The sequence below is a fragment of the Triturus cristatus genome, chromosome 2_2, assembly GCF_964204655.1.
Source record: "Triturus cristatus chromosome 2_2, aTriCri1.1, whole genome shotgun sequence".
Classification (NCBI taxonomy): Eukaryota; Metazoa; Chordata; class Amphibia; order Caudata; family Salamandridae; genus Triturus; species Triturus cristatus.
The window spans coordinates 995,036,755-995,056,214 of record NC_140582.1 but is presented as its reverse complement, the minus strand read 5'-3'; positions in this window follow the sequence as shown (position 1 = coordinate 995,056,214).

Here is a 19,460-nt window from a genome sequence, read left to right as displayed (position 1 = left end):
TTAGAATAAGAAGGGGAACCAAACAGCCCCCTTCTTAAAAACTAAAATAAATAAAAGACTGGCATCGTGCCGGAGGCCATGCCCCCTCCGTGCAGCACTCTGCAAACGCGCCCCCAACAGGCATCTCCAGTATGCGCCAGGGAGCTGCGCTGCAGCCAGGTGTTCTGAGGCCAAGCCCCTTTTTACACCTCTCTGCAACGCAGCTCTGTGGCGCTTACTGGAGGTACCTAGTGGTCTAGTTTGACCCTAGGGACCCTTAGGATTCAGGGGGACTTAATCTCTCAACTTAGAACAGCCACAGGGCGCGTTTACACAGTGGTGAAGGGAGGGGACGGGGCCTGAGGTGACGTGTGCAAACACGCACTATGGCACGTTTTAAATTGGGGATATAATTTCCCTTCAATACTGAGGGCCCCTGGGGGCTAACTAGCCCACCAAGTGCTTCCAGTAAGCGCCACTGAGCTGCATTGCAGAGAGGTGGTCCAGGCCGTGCCACTTTTTACACCTCTCTGCAACGCAGCTCTGTGGCACTTACTGGAGGTACCTAGTGGGCTAGTTGGACCCTAGGGACCCTCAGGATTCAAATGAACTTAATCTCCCAACTAAAATTGGACACAGGGCGTGTTTACACAGTGGTGAAGGGAGGGGACGAGGCCTGAGTTAACGTGTGCAAAAACGCCCTGTGGCCTGTTTTAAGAGGTAGTTTTAATCCCCATGCCCTATTATACACTAGGGGCTTACAGAGGAGGTCATGCTAATCACAGGGGGACCCCAACGCATAATGTTCCCTAGTGTATGTAGGTGTTTTCACTGTATTCTAAGTGTCTTTTAACATAGCACTGGCTCTAGGACTGGTTAGTCAGACTCAGTTACCACCAGTATCCGTCTGAAAAAGTTGAGGGTACAGGATGATTTTGCAACAAGGCTTCTTTCTGCTCTTCTTTTTGTTCTTTCTGCACGTTATCCTTCTTCCTGCACTTATCTTCGTATTTGAGGACTTCTGTTGCTTCTTTCTGCACTTCTTTTGTTTCTTTCTGTGCATTTTTTCTTCTTTCTTCACATGTCCTATCTCTGTAGGCATAGTTAGAAATTAGCATTTAAAAAACCTTTGAAATTCACAGAAAAAACCATAGGTTTCAGGCACGTTATAGTTAGGAATTAGCATTTAAAAAACCTCAGAAATTCACTGAAAAAACCATAGGTTTCAGGGGTGTTATAGTTAGCTGGACTTTTCACTTGTACAAAACCATTGAAATTCCCCCGTTATAGTTAGTTCAGCTAACTATAACTCGCGCGCCCGCAATGCACTGCTGATGACGTCACATATTACATCACTCATGACATGGTCAGTGACATCACTCATGACATCACTGATGACATCTCAAATGACATCACTGATGACATCACTGATGACATCATCCTTGTGATAGAGTGGCAGACCTCCTCTTCCCCTAATATAACCTTTGATACACACATTCAAAAATAGAAATTAAAATTTTAAAAACAATGGACATACCAATACCAGTTAAAACAACCTATACAGTAATTCTAAGATCCACATACACATCCACTCATTCACCAACAGTCCTATACAGTCACTCATACATGTACTCACTCATCATATGTACTCATACACCTATACATCCTGTTACACAATGCCACTCATCCATAGAGGTACTCACACACATAGTCACTCATGCTAATAAAGAATCAAACATACATTTACTTGCATATACAGTTATACACACACCACCACACTTACTTCTACGGAAACTTACACATACTTAGTCTTTTAAACAATCACTTATAGAAACACATATTTATTCATATAGGAACTCTTTCAATCTCTCACTGTCACATATACTCGCTTATATACACCAATAGTCACATATACTAGTTTAAAACATATGTAGTTACTCATAAAGACACTATTGAGACAGTCATTCACTCACTAACACACCGATACACTCACTCATCCACCCATAGAGTCCTGCACACATGCTGTCTTCAACACATACAAAGAGTGAGTCATTCATTCATGCACCTATGCACTACGTAATACCCCCACCGAACCATGCAGACACTCAGACTGATACTCATAAAACCAACTAATAACCTATATAAACACCCATGTAGCTACTCACCAACCCATGCAGCCACTTATACACAAAGTGAGAGACTGATACAGATATTTACATATTTAAACATTACTCACTAAGCCATGTATTCACTATGAAACACTTAATCAGTCAGTTACACAATCAATTTTTCAAAAACAAATCATCCATTTAGACACTTATATACCCATTTATTCTTCCATCGACCTTGAGATATACATATATAAAACATATTTAATTTTCAGAAACACACACATTCACTGGATGATGTCATCAGTGATGTCATCAGTGATGTCATTTGAGATGTCATCAGTGATGTCATGAGTGATGTCACTGACCATGTCATGAGTGATGTAATATGTGACGTCATCAGCAGTGCATTGCGGGCGCGCGAGTTATAGTTAGCTGAACTAACTATAACGGGGGAATTTCAATGGTTTTGTACAAGTGAAAAGTCCAGCTAACTATAACACCCCTGAAACCTATGGTTTTTTCAGTGAATATATATATGTATATATATATATATATATATATATATATATATATATATACATATATATATTCACTGAAAAAACCATAGGTTTCAGGGGTGTTATAGTTAGCTGGACTTTTCACTTGTACAAAACCATTGAAATTCCCCCGTTATAGTTAGTTCAGCGCGCCCGCAATGCACTGCTGATGACGTCACATATTACATCACTCATGACATGGTCAGTGACATCACTCATGACATCACTGATGACATCTCAAATGACATCACTGATGACATCACTGATGACATCATCCTTGTGAGTATGTGTTTTTGAAAAATGTCAATATGTTTAATATATATAGGGAAAGGCCTGTTTAAGAATGAGTGGGTGTACAAGTGTGTAAATGGATGATTTTCTGTGGTGCATAACATGATTCTTTAAGTTAGTCATTAAATGTATCTTACTGCAGACTAGTGACTAAACTGTGTAAATGTGTGTATGTGTCTGTATGTTGGTGTATAAGTGGCTGCATGGTTTTGAGAACAGCTATATGAGTCTCTATATGGGTAATTGATTGGTTGTCTGAGTGTCTGTATGGGTTCATGAGTGTTTGTGTGGGTAGGGTGTGTGTCAATCTATGCATAGATGTGTGAGTGGGTGATTCTATGGGTGCATGGTTTTAAGACTGCATCTGTGATGGACTGTATGGTTGAGTGAGTGTTTGTTTGGGTGTGTTAGGGATTGAATGTATATCTCAGTAGTACATTTGTAACTTACTACATATGTGAAAGGCAGTATATGTGCGTGTAAGAGTATATAAGTGAGTAGATATGAGAGTGTGTGATTGTGAAAGTGACTGTATGGATGAGAGTGTGCTTGTATCAATGATTCTATAAGAGTGTAAGAATGTGATACTAATTTTATGAGTAAGTGAACTTGAGTGTGTTTCACTGCATAGGTGAGAAAATGGGAGTGTGATTATTTGCATGACTGAGTAGGTGTAACAGTAGGTCTATGGATACTTGTTAGTGTGTGAGTTTCTATATAAGTGTTTAAATGTATATTATAGTTTTGTACGGAGTGACTGTAAGTATGAGTGACTGTACAGGTGAGCAAGTGGAGGTATATGAAGACCAAAGAGTTAATACGTGGGTATGTAATGATTGCTATTGCAGTATATATGGTTTTGAGAATGGAACTCTCAAATTTTTTGTTAGTGTATTAATGGTTATATTAGGGTGTGTGAAGATGTGGTAATTTTTCACATGGATGACATCATCAGTGATGTCATCAGTGATGTCATTTGAGATGGCCCATGCAAAAGAGCACTGTTTAAGTGACTTAAAATTATTGCTGGACTTTTTGCATAATACAATCTTCTGACTAACTTCAGCATTTGAGAGTTAAGTACTGCTAACAATCTGAAATGATGAAAAACACTTTGACACACTTTTCTAGAAAGACAAGCCAGAGAATGACCTTGCAAACCAGTATTTCAGTGGTTGCCAAAAACTACCTACACCACTGTTAGATACAGGGAGGTGGTAGTGGCACTTTAGAGCTAGCTGGTCTAACAGCTGACATATCCTGTGGGGGTGTCCGGATGCGGTTTGGACACCAAGCCCTCAGTTTAGGTCATCCAAAATGCGCAGGTCCTGGAGATTCCTAGGAACTACACGACAGAAGTATCTTATTTATGAAGAAAAGTATTTTGGGACAGATTTACAAGAAAGTGATGCATCTCTGCATCATAGCAGAGATGCATCAGTTTACTTGCGTCACGCAAAAAAACCCTTGTGCCACCATTGATGCGTCGCATTTCCAATGCGGCGCACCATGACACAAGGATTGACAGATGCGTCACAAAATTGTTGGCAGAAATGTCACACATTGATGGAGTCATGTCGCAAGCATAACGCAACTCCAGCAATGCTCAGGAAGGCTTAAACCTATTGTGATGCATCACTCCTTATGCCTGCTTGAAGCAGGCGTAAGGTTTTGATGCTGTGGTGTCATAGAAGTGGCGCAGTGAAATCTTGTAGATTTCACTGCGTCACTTTTATGAGGCTTTCTCGCGTCGGAACGCCCACCCTCCATACATTATATCAGACGCAGGTATAATGTGGTGCAGGGCTTTACAACGTGACGCATCTCTCTAGATACGTCACGTTGTAAATGTGTCGGAATGTGGCGCATTGTTTACACTGCCGCTGCGTCACAAAAGTGACACAACAGCGGCACAAAAGTGTTACAAGGGGCTTGTTAGTCATCCCTTTATTTTTACAAAGTTTGTACCGACATATTTATACTTTTACAAGTCATTGATTATTAACAATGTTAATGATGAAAATGTGTGACACATATATTACTTACATTTATGACAGTAAAGACAAATGTTTTTTTAGGCAGCAATTTTTGTACAGTGCAACTATTATTGATAAGAAAGTGTAATGGACATAGTGCAAGCATTCATCATGATAATAGACACACAAAAATAAACCTTTTTATTTTCTTATCTAAAGTGTTAATACAGGTGTGTTTATCTTAACTTGGCATGTGATTAAAATAAACACATATGCATTTCACCTTAAGAAAATTTGACAATTGCAAATTATTAAAATGCAGATAATGCACTAGACAAGGGGAAGGATAACATTAATAAATATTTAAGTGACTCAAGTTTAGATCTAACATTGATTTTACAAATATTTAAACAAACATTACATCTTATTTAGTGCAATTTCAACATATACATTATAGTACATTTAAATTATCCCAAATGAAGTGTAATGCACGGTTATGATTTTACCATTTAGTATCATTACTGACAATACACCTGTATGGTCACTTCTTGATTTTTTGTTGATGTCAATTTTTGTGTATGGATCCATTATCATAAAGGCAGCTTGCACAAACCGTAAAAATACAGTAATATTATACAGCTTTGTTGATTTAAATTTTACCTTACACACATAAGCATTACACATTAGTTAAATTTTGGTTGCATGAGAGATTTCGAAATGCACGAGTCCAGAGAGAATGCAAACAGACAATGCAAATGGAAACAAGTAAAAAATAAGCTTACCTTTGATTCCAGCTACGTCAGGGTTGATCAGCTTCGTGGTTGAGTAGCATCAGCAATGGGAGGACTGAGACAATGGGGTTCATGTGGGAAAATAGAAAAATGTAAGTTTCCAACTTATATACCTTGAGCACCACCAATTCAGGCAGAAAGGCACATTGTGTCACTGGCCCAGCAGATAAATGGGCAGGACTCCTTCCAACAGCTGCTTTGTCTATGGCGGTGTTGACGCAGGTAGAAAACTCTGACAGTCTTTTGCCCATCGATCCACCAGCATCTAAATAGAGTGGGTGGACCGTCTAGTAGTCAGACAGAGAATCCGATGGAAAAATGACTAAGGGACCAAATACACCAAGATCTAAATCAGGCCCTATGATTTTAAATATTTTGATGAAGCCTGGGGGAAGTCCGCAGAACTCTGTGAAGTGGCAAAAAACTCTGCTAAGCTACGCGGAGATCTGAAAGTGACGGAGTGGGTTACATCACGCCGTTCACACTGATTTTTAGTGCCCGGTGTTTGGCCCGTGCTGTAAAATCAGCATGAACAGCATCTCGCACAGTGCAAGAGGGTGCTGCTTCTTTCTGTGACTCGAGTGGAGGTTCTACTCCAGTGGCAGCTTCCTCAACACAAATGGAAGGTTTCTCAACATGCGCCGTAGCTACCATCCACAACCTCCCGCATTGAGAAATCTCACAGGGAAGTGGTCTAGCATTGTATTCTCCTTGCTTGTGCTCCCCAATTTACCGTTGGTGAGCATGAGTGAGGAAAAAATCAGCTCTGAGTTTATCGGAACTCTGCGGAGTGCGAAAAACTCTGTAATCTCCACAAATGGAGCAGAGTTCACAGCCCAGGCTAACTTTTGATTTGAGCAATTTCACGAATTGCTTGCTAACTAGTTTTGCCTTCTGGAATTATTATAAACCATTATGGTTTTACTGTCTTGTGAAAGTTTTATTAATTGGCCCTCAGACGTAGTCTGACATACAAGGTCTTACAAAGACTCAGACAGTCCCCATCCTGCACGTTGCTACTCATAAATGTATAATATGAGAGTTGACACAGTCACCTTATGGGCATGGGGGAGGAGCAGTCTGAGGGTTTCCTCAAATTCTGTGTAGGCTCTCCATGGAAGGGAGCTGAGTGCTACTTATATTCTGTTGACTGGTAGCAAGCCTGAAGGGCATGCAAAAGCTCTACTGGCCTGCCCTGCTGCTCAGCTTGACTGTTTGGAAACCCAAGTCAGCCAAGGAGACCAGAGATATGGGCTTCTTGCCTAGAAACCTTTTCTTCCCCTCACAAGATACTAGAGGAGGACCAACTCATTAAACTGCAACTACAAGTACAAATACATTGAGTGGAGCCTGATTAATACACCTATTTTCACCTCTTTTTCTCATCTTCTCTATTCTTCAGTTACCTAGAGTTTTGCATTGCTCCAGCACCGTGCTGGCTTACCAGTTGGCGTAGAGGTAACCTTTGCCCCATATAGTTTAAAACATTTGCGTGGTGATTTTCTCAAACTTACGTTATGTTATGTTACATAGATTTGTATAGAGCACTAATTATCTGAGAAAGTATCCAGATGCTTGCTTGGTTTGGAGTCCCCTTGGTGCTTATACGAATAGCTGGGTCCTCAGTTTCTTGCAGAACTCAAGAAGTGGGTAGGAGGTTCTGATGTGTTGAGGACAGTCATTCCATTTCTTGGGTGCAATGTAGAAGAATGTCCAACCTCCAGTTTTGTGTTTGTGGATGCGGGAATGTGTACGAGTGAAGCAGAAAGCAGATGTTTGATGGATTGGTGAAAGTGTGTAGCTGTTCAAGTAATCTGGTCCTTTGTTGTGTAGGGCTTTGTAATGTATGTGTGAGTGAAAAGTTTGAATTGGCTGCACTTGTAAATGAATAGCAAGTTAAGCTTCCTGTTGTGTGGTGTGATGTGGTTGTGTTGTGGGAGGCTGAATATGAGTCTTGCAGCAGTGTTCTGTCTAGTCTGGAGTTTGTTCAAGATTTGTTTGGAGATTCCGGCATAGAGAGTGTTGCCGTAGTTCAGCCTGCTCGTAATGAGTACTTATGTGATGATCTGTCTGGTGTTCTGAAGCAACCATCTGAAGATTTTTTGCTGCATGTGTAGGATGTGGAAAGAGGAGGTGCACACTTTGTTGAATTGAGGGTGATGTTCAACTTCCTGTGAGGAAGGAACAGACACTTTTGAGAGTGGATCTTTGTATGCCAATCTTGTGCAGTCTTCAGAAGATGGTGTTATGAGAGACAGTGTCGAGGGTCACAGAGAGGTCGAGCAGGATGAGGGCTGCTGTTTCTCTTTCGGCCAGGATGATATGAATGTTATTTGTGGCCGCGATGAGTGCTTTTTGGTGCTGTGATTCTGTCTGAATCCTGATTGAGTGTTGTCTAAAAGATGGTGAAGTTCGATGTGGGGTTGTGAGATGCTTGTTGTTGGCCTTTCAATAACTATGGCTGGATAGGGAAGCAGAAAGATGGGTCAGAAGTTGAACAGTTGGTTTGGGTAGACTGTGAGCTTCCTGTTGAGGGTATTGATTTCTGCAAGTTTCCATTCATCTGGAAAAGTGGCGTATGTGATGGATGTGTTGATGATGTTAGTCAGGGTGGTGCTGATTGGTGATGTTCCCAAGTTGCAGTTGTGGTGGTGGTATTGGGGACCCTCAGTTGATGGTGTGCATGATTTCTGCTGTGTCGTTTTGGATGAGTGTTTTTTTTTTGTCCTCATACGCCATTAGATGTTCCCAGACCCATAGTTGTTTAAACTCCACGGCCCACCTCCTGATTGATTGGCACCAGTAAGAGGGCTCTGACCTGCATGGATGCACTTTACACAGGACCTCTCACCTTCAGTCTGTTTAATTCTTATATCTGATCAGCCCCTTGAACCGACTCGAGTGGTATAGTAAGTCTGTGAAAAGGCATAATCATTGGACAGATGGATCTCAAATATTGCAGGCTGACAAGCCACCTCATACATGGCAACCAAAACTCTTTTTTCCTATCTAATTTCTGAGTATACTTAATCGAGTTTACCCAGTCTAAAAAGGTCGGGGGAGTGCTCTTGATCCAGCTTTTACAAATGTGTCTCCTGAAGAGGAGGATTAAATAAAGAGATAGCTTGCTTATATCTAGGGATAATACCTCATAGTTTGGGAATATACCAAAAAATACCAAAATTGTGCTCACCTGGATTTTGAAACCAAACATAGCTTCCATACCTTCAATAACAGCTCCCCAGAACTGTTGTAGAATTGGGCAGTTTAAAAACATATGAGCATCATCTGCTTTTTCCTGCTGACACTTCGGGCAGCAGGGGATAGATCCCTGCGCAAATTTAGAAAGTCTGAGAGGAGACCAATTTACCCTATGGAGAGAGAAGAGATGATTTCTCTATAAATTGGCAGTATATACTGTGGAGTATAGTAAATCATAAGATGCATGCCAGATTTCTTCTGTACTGGAGCCAGGCAAGCACTCTCCCCACAGCTGTGTTGGTAGGATGAAGTCTCCATCAGCGAGGTCGGTCAAGATCCAATACAGATTGGCCGTCTCCTTCTTGTTCCGGTTCCTCGTATTCAGAGCTGTCTCTAATTTGTTTGAGGCACCCACTTCTATTCCGATTGCCTGAGTCCAGCTTTTTATTTGCAGGTATTTGTATTTTGATAGGCCAGTTTCTGTCAAATTGCTAATTTGTTCCCATGATAGTAGGGAACCCTCAGGGCTAAGTTGGGCCCAGCACAGTACCCTGACCAGTTTTAACGGGGTTGCCAACCGATCTTTAGTCCACTCTGGAGAGCCTGGGAAGTCCCAAGTAGGCGCCATAGCACTATAGTAACTGATTTGTAAGGGTTTCCTGATTTTAAACCAGTTTGTGGTCATATCTTTTAGAGACTTCAAACGTCCCTTCTTAAAAAAACGTGGATCTCCAAATTTACATATGCCATTTTTCTCTCCTCTTTTAATCTCCTGGAGCATCTCTTTAAACATTTTTCCTATATATGAGTCGTCTGGTGAGCTCATAAGCATTTTCCCCGCTCTCATTAAAAACACCCATGCATAGTAAATTAGATCAGGCGCACATAAGCCTCCCTTACTTTTCCTTCTTCGTAGTTTTTTCCAAGAGATTCTCATACCCTTGGAGGTCCATACAAAAGTATTTATTTTTGCCTGGATTTTCCTTAAGCCATCCTCCTTGAAACGTAATAGAATATTTTGGAATAAAAAAATTAGTTTCGGTAAGAGCATCATTTTCACTATGTTGACTCTTCCTATTAGTGTTAATGACAAATAGGCCCACCCCTTTAGAGAGTTAGAGACTTCCTTGTCAATTCTGCGCAGGTTTGTACTAGTTATATCTTCAATGTTTTGTGTAATTGCAATACCCAGATACCTTATCTCCTTTTTTGTTATGGGGAGGCTATCATTCAAGTTCCAGACCATACATTCAGTTTTTGTCTCATTTATCTCATATCCTGAGATTAAGCCAAATTGTTGTGCTAGGGTATATATTATTGGGACCGACTTGACTAGATCAGCCATGTCCATCATCATGTAATCGGCATATAAGGATAACTTATTTTCCCAGTTTTTATATTTAAAGGGAGATATATCAACATGTTTCCTAATCCTTTCCACGAGAGGCTCAATATAAAGGTTAAAAAGCAGTGGTGATAGGGGACATCCCTGCCTTGTCCCTCTTTTTATAGCCACGGAATCCAACAGACTTCCATTTACCAAGATTCTGGCTGTTGGTGTGTGATAAATTGATGAAACTGCCCTACAAACTTTTCACCCAAGCTGCACTTTTTAAGTACTTGGGCTAAGTAGGTCCAGTTGACCCGTTCAAACGCCTTTTTGGCGTCAACTGTGACAATAGCCATTGGTAATTTATATAGTGTAGCTATATCTATAGCTCCGATCAGATTATATGTCAGTTCTTGAATGCCCCTACCTCTAACAAAACCTTTTTGGTCTTCATGTACTAGATCTCCTATAACCCCATTTATTCTTTCTGCTAAAATCTCATAAAAATAATTATATTCTAGATTAAGCAGGGAGATTGGTCTATATGAATGGCACTGTTTAGGTGACTTTGACAGTTTTAAAATCAGTACAACAGTGGCTTTGTTCCAAGGGGGGGGGGGGTATATTCCCACCTTTTTCAAATATGTGAGAAAATAACTTATCCATCACAGGGGCAAGTACCTCCACCAGGGATCTATACAACTCAGCCGGTAGGCAGTCCGGCCCCGGTGCCTTTTTTTTTTTCCCTTCCTGAATTGCCCTTTTTATTTAATTTCAGCTTATCGAGCTATTAAGGTTGTTAGAGGTTGCCTCGTCTACTTTCTTGGGAGGAAATTCATCAAGCCAAGCTTCTATCTTTTTTTCTTGAAGGATAAGATCTTCTCTATAAACCTTTTCAAAATAGTTTTGGAAAGCTATTTTTATGTCTGTGGGATTTTCAAGTAACTTTCCGGTGGTGTCTCAGAGTATTTGTCTTATATTACTTTTTACTAATTCCTGTTTAGTTTTCCAGGCTAGAAGCTTCCCACTGTTTTCCCCATATTCAAAATGAGCCAGCTTACTAACCTCCCACCTTTTCCTCAATCTTGTATCCAGCAGCACCATTAAATCTATTTTGCAGGATGACAAATTATCGTCCAGCGTTATATTCCCCTGAATAGTAAGCTCTTGCTCTAATTTCTTAATTTTGGTCTCAATATCTTCCACCTCTGCCCTATATCTTCCCTGCATATTGGCAGGAGATTTTAATTTGTTCTTAGACCCTCTGCTAGATAGAACCTATAACAGTAGAGCACCACAAAATGGTAAAACGAAATCCTCTTTAATTAGTGCAATGAAACAGTTGGGTTGGATAGACATATGGAGGGACAGAATGGGAAGAAGAAGAGAGTATACCTTTCATAATAAAAAATATCGACATAAATCCCGGTTAGATTTTTTTTTAATTAGCATAAAGCTGAAGAGATGGGTCAAAGATACGAAACACATAGGCGGGCACCAATCTGACCATTCGGCCGTTACATTAGTTTTGAAACTTCCAATCAAAATAGCAAGCAAGAGATGGAGCCTAGATCTAACCATCTTGTTAGAGGAGGAAGTAAGAGAGCAATTAGCAGCAGAAACAGAGAATTTCTTCTTGACCAATCTTGAGTCCACCTCAATAGAAATTGTATGGGACGCCTATAAATCTTTCTTGAGAGGATGTATAATATCCATTCAAATTGCGAGGCTGGGTGAGTGTTGTTGTTAGACTTAGCTTCCTGTATTTAAAAGGTTGGACATGTACTTTTAAGTTTTACATGTCTAGGCAGTGAAAAACTCTTAAATAGGATTTTTACTACTGTATTGCCGATCTCTCCCATAGGTTAATATTGGGATAAACTTCTTACATTTTATGAGTGTAATTTCCAAGTGGGAAAGATAGATATTTTGTGTTTTGAGTCTCTGGACTCACAATTTAAAACCACAACTAATGGCAAAGTCGGATTTTAGGTTTTAAGTCTAAAAGAACCACTTTTAGAAAGTTCACGTTTTCTAACTTTAACTATTCTGTGCCTCTGCATGTCTCTCAGTCAATCAATCAATCAATCAGTCAGTCAGCATTTCTGTATTGCGCAGCACTGTCATTCATGATATGTGGGCGCTGGGGGTGCCCGGTCTTAACTCTCTTTCTAAAGTCAACTGGGAAGATTGCTGTGCGGAGTCCCCACTGTGGCTGCAATGGATGCGGAGGGTGTGCCCTGGAGAATGTGAATGCAGGTGCCTGGAGGGCTGATGGGAATTCAGTCCATGGTTGATGTAGGATGGTCCTTGATCATGTAGACCTTTGTAGGCTTGTATGAGGATCTTGAAATGGTATCTCTTTTGGATGGGGAATCAGTGGAGGTTTCTGAGGTCGGGGTGATGTTGGTTTGTTTGGGGATGCCTACGATGAGTCTGGCCACGGTGTTCTGTATGGTCTGGAGTCTTCTGAAGAATTGGGTGGAAATGCTGGTGTAGAGAGCCTTGCCATAGTTGAGGTAGCTGTTGATGAGGGCCTGGGTGACGGTCTTCCTGGTGTAGACTGGGCTCAATCTCAAAATTCTGCAGAGCATGCTAAGGGTATAGAAGCAGGAGGCGTCAACTATGTTCTTGGTTCACTGTCAGTTGGCTGTCGAGGATGATGCCAAGGTTGCCAGCATGGTCTGTTAGTATGGGTGTTGGTCCAAGTTCTGCTGGCCACCATCTGTGGCACCAGGTGGAAGTGCTCTTCCCGAATATCAGTACTTCTGTCATATGGGAGTTGAATTTGAGGCAGTTATCTCTCATCCAGTTGGCTACATTGGTCCCAGTGTTGCAGGTGTTGGCATTGGCAGGGTACTTGGTGAGTGAAAGGAGAAGTTGAGTGTCATCTGCATAGGAAATTATGTTGAGACCATAGGATTTGATGACGTCTGTGAGAGGGGTCATGTCGATGTTGAATAGGGTAGGGATGATCTTTGGGGTATGTCACATATGATGCCCTTAGCTGTGAAGTTGAAGGGAGGCAGCCGGATGCTCTGTGTGCATCCTGTAAGGAAAGAGGCAATTCACTTCTGGGCCTTTTTTCCGTATGATGATCTTGTAGATCTTTTGATAAGGGTGTGGTGAGAGACGGTGAGGCATTGAGTAGGTGGTTTTGTTCCAGTTATTGGGTGAGCTGCAGCTGGGCAGGGGAGCAGAGGTATTGGTTGATAATTTTGAAGAACACCGGGGTCGCAGGAGGGTTTCTTTAGGAGGGTTTTGACATCTGCGTGTTTCCATGTGTGCAGGAAGGTTGCTGTGGAGATGGAGGAGTTGAGAATGCTGGTGAGTTCTGTCCTGAATGCATATTTCCATGGTGGTGGGTTCAGGGGTTGGTAGGCACCCTGGAGTGGATGGAAGACATGATGGTTGTGGCAGTCTGACCAGTGGACAGATACCAGGTTATCATTTGGCTGGTGTCCATCAGTTGGTTGAGGTTGTAGAGGTGAAGGTTTGGAGTTTGAAATTGTTGTAGATGGCAGCAATCTTGCTGTAGAAGTAGCCCGAGAAGCTATCACAAGGTTCTTGGGAGGAGTGGATGGTGTTCTCTGTGGTGGTTGTGTTGGAGAATTCCTTGACTATTTTAAAAAGGTTCCTTTGTGTGGTTGGACGCGTAATCGATGCAGGCAGTGAGGGCTGCATTCTTGGCTTCCTTGATGCACAAGAGGTAGTTGCTGAGAGCTGCTTTGTGAGCGGCTCTGTCAGAGGGATTCTTAGTGAAGCGCTATTGCTTCTTGCGTCTGTAGCAGTTGCTCTTAGTGGTTCTGACCTCTTGGGTGTAACAACTGGCTTGTTTTTTAGGTTTCGTTGGTTTCTGTGGAGTGACTCTGTCAGCACATTTGGTGATGCAGGTGGAGAATGCCTGGACGGCCTAGTTGAGATCTGCTGAGGCATGTGGTTGGGTGGTGCTGAGGGCCTGTGTACACCGAGTTTCGGCTACCTTGCCACAGCTGCAGTGGGAGGAGCTGTGACACTTGGCAATGGTATGCTGAGCATCAGAGATGGTGAAGTGAACAATGGTGTGGTTAGTCCAGGTGAGTTCTGTGATGTGGCTAAATTCGATTCTGTTGCTACAGGTGAGAATGAGGTTGAGTGTTTGTGGCCGTGTGTGTGGGTTTGGTGACCAGTTGGGTGAGGCCGATGTTGTTCAAATTTTCTAGGAGGGTGATGGGGTTGGCATCGTTGATGTGGAAATTGAGGTCGCTGAGTAGGAGGTAGTGATGGGAGCCGATGGCTTGGGGGAGCAATGAAGTTGAAAATGGTGTTGCAGAAAGCTGGTTGGGGTCCCGTGGATCTGTAAGCGAGGGTGCCTCTTATCGTGGTCTTATCATTGGCCTGTAATTGGAAGCTGAGGTGTTCCATGAGAGGCATTGGGTTGTCGTTGGTGCTGATGCATCAAATGGTTTCCTTGAAGATGATGACGAGAACCTCCCCTTGTTTGTTGGACCGGTCTTGATGTATCATCTTCTAGCCATTGGGAGTGGGGATGTCGAGGCTCGAGGTGAGGTTGAGCTACGTTTCATGATGAAGGCAGCATCAGGGGAGAGGGTGTGATAGTATCCCAGATTTCTGTGGCATGTTTGCAGAGGGAGCGGGTGTTGAATAGGATACATTGGAGTGGTTCTGAGAGTAAGCGGCATGGGGTCCAGTGTGGGCGGGTGGTCCTGTATAGCAGACGAAGTGGCAGTGGCGACAGGTGAAGGGTCCTTTGGTTGATCGTAGGGAGAATGTGTTCTGATGTCCATGGTCTAGGGCCAGGAGATCCTTGGTGGTATAGTGGTGGATGGTGGGAGGACCAGGGGTCCTGGCACTGGGCATGTTCCAGGCACGGATGGGCACAGACGGGCTTGCCTTTGGTGCACCTTCTGAATACACGACTGGGCGACAGCTAGGCTTTGTGCAATCCCTCTAGACGGCCACACATAAAAGGAGCTTAGATGTGCCTGATGGGCTATTTACGTCTTGATGAGCCATCACCAGGCTGATGGGCCATCCTGGGTAGGGTGGCTGGAAGGAGCTGACACTTGCACCTGAATAGGGCTGTGCCTCTCCCCACACAAGGAGACCCCCCTGTAGTGAGTCTAGAGCCAGGGCAGAAAGTGCAGCAAACTTGAGTACTTCAAATGCTTCTCTTTGAAGTCTCCCCCACTTCAAAGGCACAACTGGGTATAGGTACTGAACCACTGACACCACCAACTCAGTACATTTCTGGATCTGAAGCCACTCTGCCAAGAAGACAGAATGCTGTGCTGCTGAAAGGACTGTAACTCTGCTGGACTGTACTGTACTCCTACTCTGCTGTGCCTGCCCTTGTGCCAACCTTACCTGTTAGTGAGAAGGACAGGACGTGCATCTCTACATCTCCAGGACCAAGTGGCTTTAAGGTCTTGATTGCTTGCTTCCTGTTCTGAAGTCTCAGGGACATCAAAGACTTCATTCAACCCTGTTACAGCCTTTGGATTATGTGAGTACTGCCCTGCCAAGTGGTGCCAATCAAGTCCTGGGTCTTTGGAAGTGGGTTTTCTGACTGGCTCTGCTGAAATCCACACAGTGTCGGCTTTGCACCTGTCAGACTGACGCATTCCCTTCAACACCAACGCATCACCATTTTGAGGACATATCGCCGGCACTGCCGCTTGACAATGACGCATCACCTGCCTCACAAGTGGTTCAACAATGATGCAATGCCCAACTGCACGACTCAGAACTGACTTATCGCCTACAATCCTAAGGGTTAACGCCAACAAATCACCTCCGACCGCTCCTTCTCAGCAACACTCCTCAGTGAAGGTCCTATTTGTAGCGGGCCTTTGTGGCTTTGGTATCCAACCCCTGCTCCATTGTAGTCGATCTGACATTTCAGATTTGGCCCTGTCCAGTGTGGCCAGATAGACCTGGTTGGAGATGTATGTTTCTAATCACTAGTTCTCAGGATATTCTGTACAAATTCATAACTCTACTTCTGCTTATTGAATTGTTGTCATTTTGGTAGTGTTTGGTTCATTAAATTGGCCTTTATTTTTCTAACCAGGTGTGGATTATTTTTGTGTGGTGTTTTCACTGTTTTACTGTGTTAAGTGTGGCACAAATACTTTAAACATTGCCTCTTAAGTTAAGCCTGACGGATGTGTGCCGCACTCAATCAATCAATCAGGGATTTGTGAAGCGAGCTACTCTCCCGTGGGGGTCTCAAGGTGCTGGGGATAGGGGGAGGTTATGGTGCAGCTCCATCTCATCCAAAGAGGCAGGTCTTCCTGAATGCTTGCAGAGTGGGGGGATCGTCTGATGCTGAGCGGGCATTTGTTCCTGGTCTTAGCCGTGATGTAGGAGTAGGCTCTTCCTCCTATTCTGGCTCTGCGGAGGCTAGGGGATTCGGCCAGGGCGAGGTCAGCAAAGCAGAGGGTTCTCTTGGGTGCGTAGAAGGATACTCTTTCATTGAGGTATTGGGGTCTGGTGTTGTGGAGGGATTTGTAGGTGTGAGTGAGCAGCTTGAAGGTCGCTCTCTTCTCGATGGGGAGCCAATGGAGGTCTTGTAGGTGCTGGGCGATGTGGTCTTGTCGTGGGATTCCAAGGACGAGTCTGACAGCGGTGTTCTGGATGGTCTGGAGTTTGCGGAGTAGGGATTAGTTGATTCCCGCGTAGAGAGCATTTCCATAGTCCAATCTACTGGTTATGAGTGCGTGGGTGACTGTCTTTTTGGGTCTGTGGGGATCTATTTGAAGGTCTTGCGGAGGATGCATAGGGTGTTGAAGCACGTGGAAGAGACGGCGTTGATCTGTCAGGTCATGGTAAGGGAGGAGTTGAGTATGATGCCGAGGTTGCGGGTGTGGTCCGTGGGGGTCAGGGGGTTCCCGAAGGCAGTGAAGCACCAGGTGTTGTCCCATGCGGAGGGGCTAGATCTGAGGACGAGGACTTCTGTCTTCTCTGAGTTGAGCTTCAGGAAGCTGCTGCTCATACGGGATGCAACGTCTTTCATCCCTTCTTGGAAGCTGAGTCTGGTTGTGTTGAGTTCCTTGGTAAGGGAGAGGATGAGCTGGGTGTCGTTGGCATAGGATACTATTCTGAGTCCATGCTTTTTGACTATGGCGGCGAGGAGGGCCATGTTGATGTTGAAGAGCATGGGGCTGAACGATGATCCTTGGGGTACTCTGCAGCTGATGTCTGTGGGTTCGGAGAGGAAGGGTGGGAGTCTGATTCTTTGCGTTCTTTTGGTCCGGCCGGTGAGGCAGCTACCAGAGGATGAGCACAGGTTAATTTAAGGTGTGTATCTGACTTACCCTAACTAGAATTGTGGTTCCAATTAGACAGGGTGCATACCTCTGCCAACCACAAACCCAATTTCTAATAGTTGTCAATTCAGTCAGGTGGCCGTCATGGTTGCTGTTAGGTACGTTAACAGTGAGTTTTCTGGGGTCGGGTTGGTGTGCAATCTTGCTGTAGATATTTTACATTTTGCTGTAGAAAAAGTTGGATAGGTTGTCGCAGTTACTGGTGACATTGGCTGAGGGCACGGTAATAATGATCAAGAATATCTCCTTGCAGCTGTTGAAGCTTCCTTTGTTACTGTTCACTAGTGCTTGTTTCTTGGTGTCTCTTATTTGCCGGTGATAGCATCTGAGTGCATCCTTGTTGGTAGTTCTGTTGGTGGTGTCGTGGCTGGCCCTCCATTTCCCTTATAGATGTTTACAGTGTTGTCTGGTGCATTAGAGGTCTTCTGTGTACCAGCTGGGCTGTTTGTATAATCTACTATGCTCGTTGGGTTTGATGTGTGTGACTGAGTTTGTGCAGTTATAGATCCAGTTGTTGAAGTTGTTGATGTCCTTGTCAAGGTTGTCTGTGAGGCATGGTGATCTGTGATGCAGGAGCTGAGCTATTCTGCTTCTATGATTTTACTCCCAGCTGTGGCATGAAAAGCTGACCCTGGTAGGGGTGTTGACTGGAGCTGTGTTTATTTCAAGTTTGATGATGGAGTGGTCAGTCCATATGAGCTGTGTGGTGGAGTTTTATTTGATTCTGTCACTTGAAGTGACAATGGGGTCCAGTATGTGTCCTACAGTGTGTTGGTTTCAGAACGAGCTTGGTGAGACTGATGTTGATCAAGCTTTTGAGGAGTTCTGTGGAGCAGGAGTTGTTTCGGTCACCGAGGAGAATGTACGCTCCGGAGTCAAAGGTGAGTGGAGCGATGAAGTTGGTGATGAGGTTGGTAAAGTTGGCTCGCGGTCCGGTTGGTCATAAGCGAGGGTTCTGTTCAGGCTGGAGCATTCTGAATCAACCTCTTTTTGGAATTTACTAAATTTTATTAGAACATATTGCAACAACAATCTTACCTTTCCATTTTATATCTTCATGAATTGAAATCATAAATTAGTATTCCAGAGCTCAACACATTTTGGCTGCAATGCAACTCTGTGGCTCGGTGTGGAGAAGTGTGGCTCAATGGTTAGAGCGGCAGACCTCGATGCAGAGCACTGGTCTGGGACCAGGGTATGATTCCCGCCGCGGCAGGGTCTCGGGCTATAAATTCCTTGGACCTGATATTCTCGCCTCGGTGCCTATTCTAATCATGGGTCCCACGCTGCAACTCTGGGCAATAGCTTGCTTAATCTCCACAACGGCCCCAACAGCGCTGGGATGCCTGGCTTCACCACGGGGGTGCCCAGGAGTGGACACTTCACATGGAAAGCCAGGAAGGGTTCCTTCAGCGGTATGAGTACAGCGCTGAGATACCTGTAGAGGTGATCGGCGCAATATAAACACCCATACATTTACATTTACATTCATCGCAAGAGACAATCTGTCCAAAAAAACATAACCTTAATGTAAATCATGTTTCACAAAATAAATTCATATACCTTCATATTTAAGCGATACCACAGTTCAAGTCCCTAAAACCATACCAGTTCCGTGATTCACTGACTACGTTTACAAAGGGTAGAGGGCATTTCAGCAGATACTTTCCACTATATTAACAAAAAAATGTGTCATCCCTTTGTGTCCTTTTCTGATCTGCCAGTAGTTGTATGTCAGAATATCCTTAACAAAAATATCTCCTCACATAAAAATTGTAGCCTAAATTTAATTTATAATAATATTGCTCTATTGGTACCAGATTTTCTATTAGTAATGCCAATGGGGTGATAGTTCTGTAAACTATATCCACGACACAATATTTTTGTCAGACAATATTTAACCCAAGGTATTAT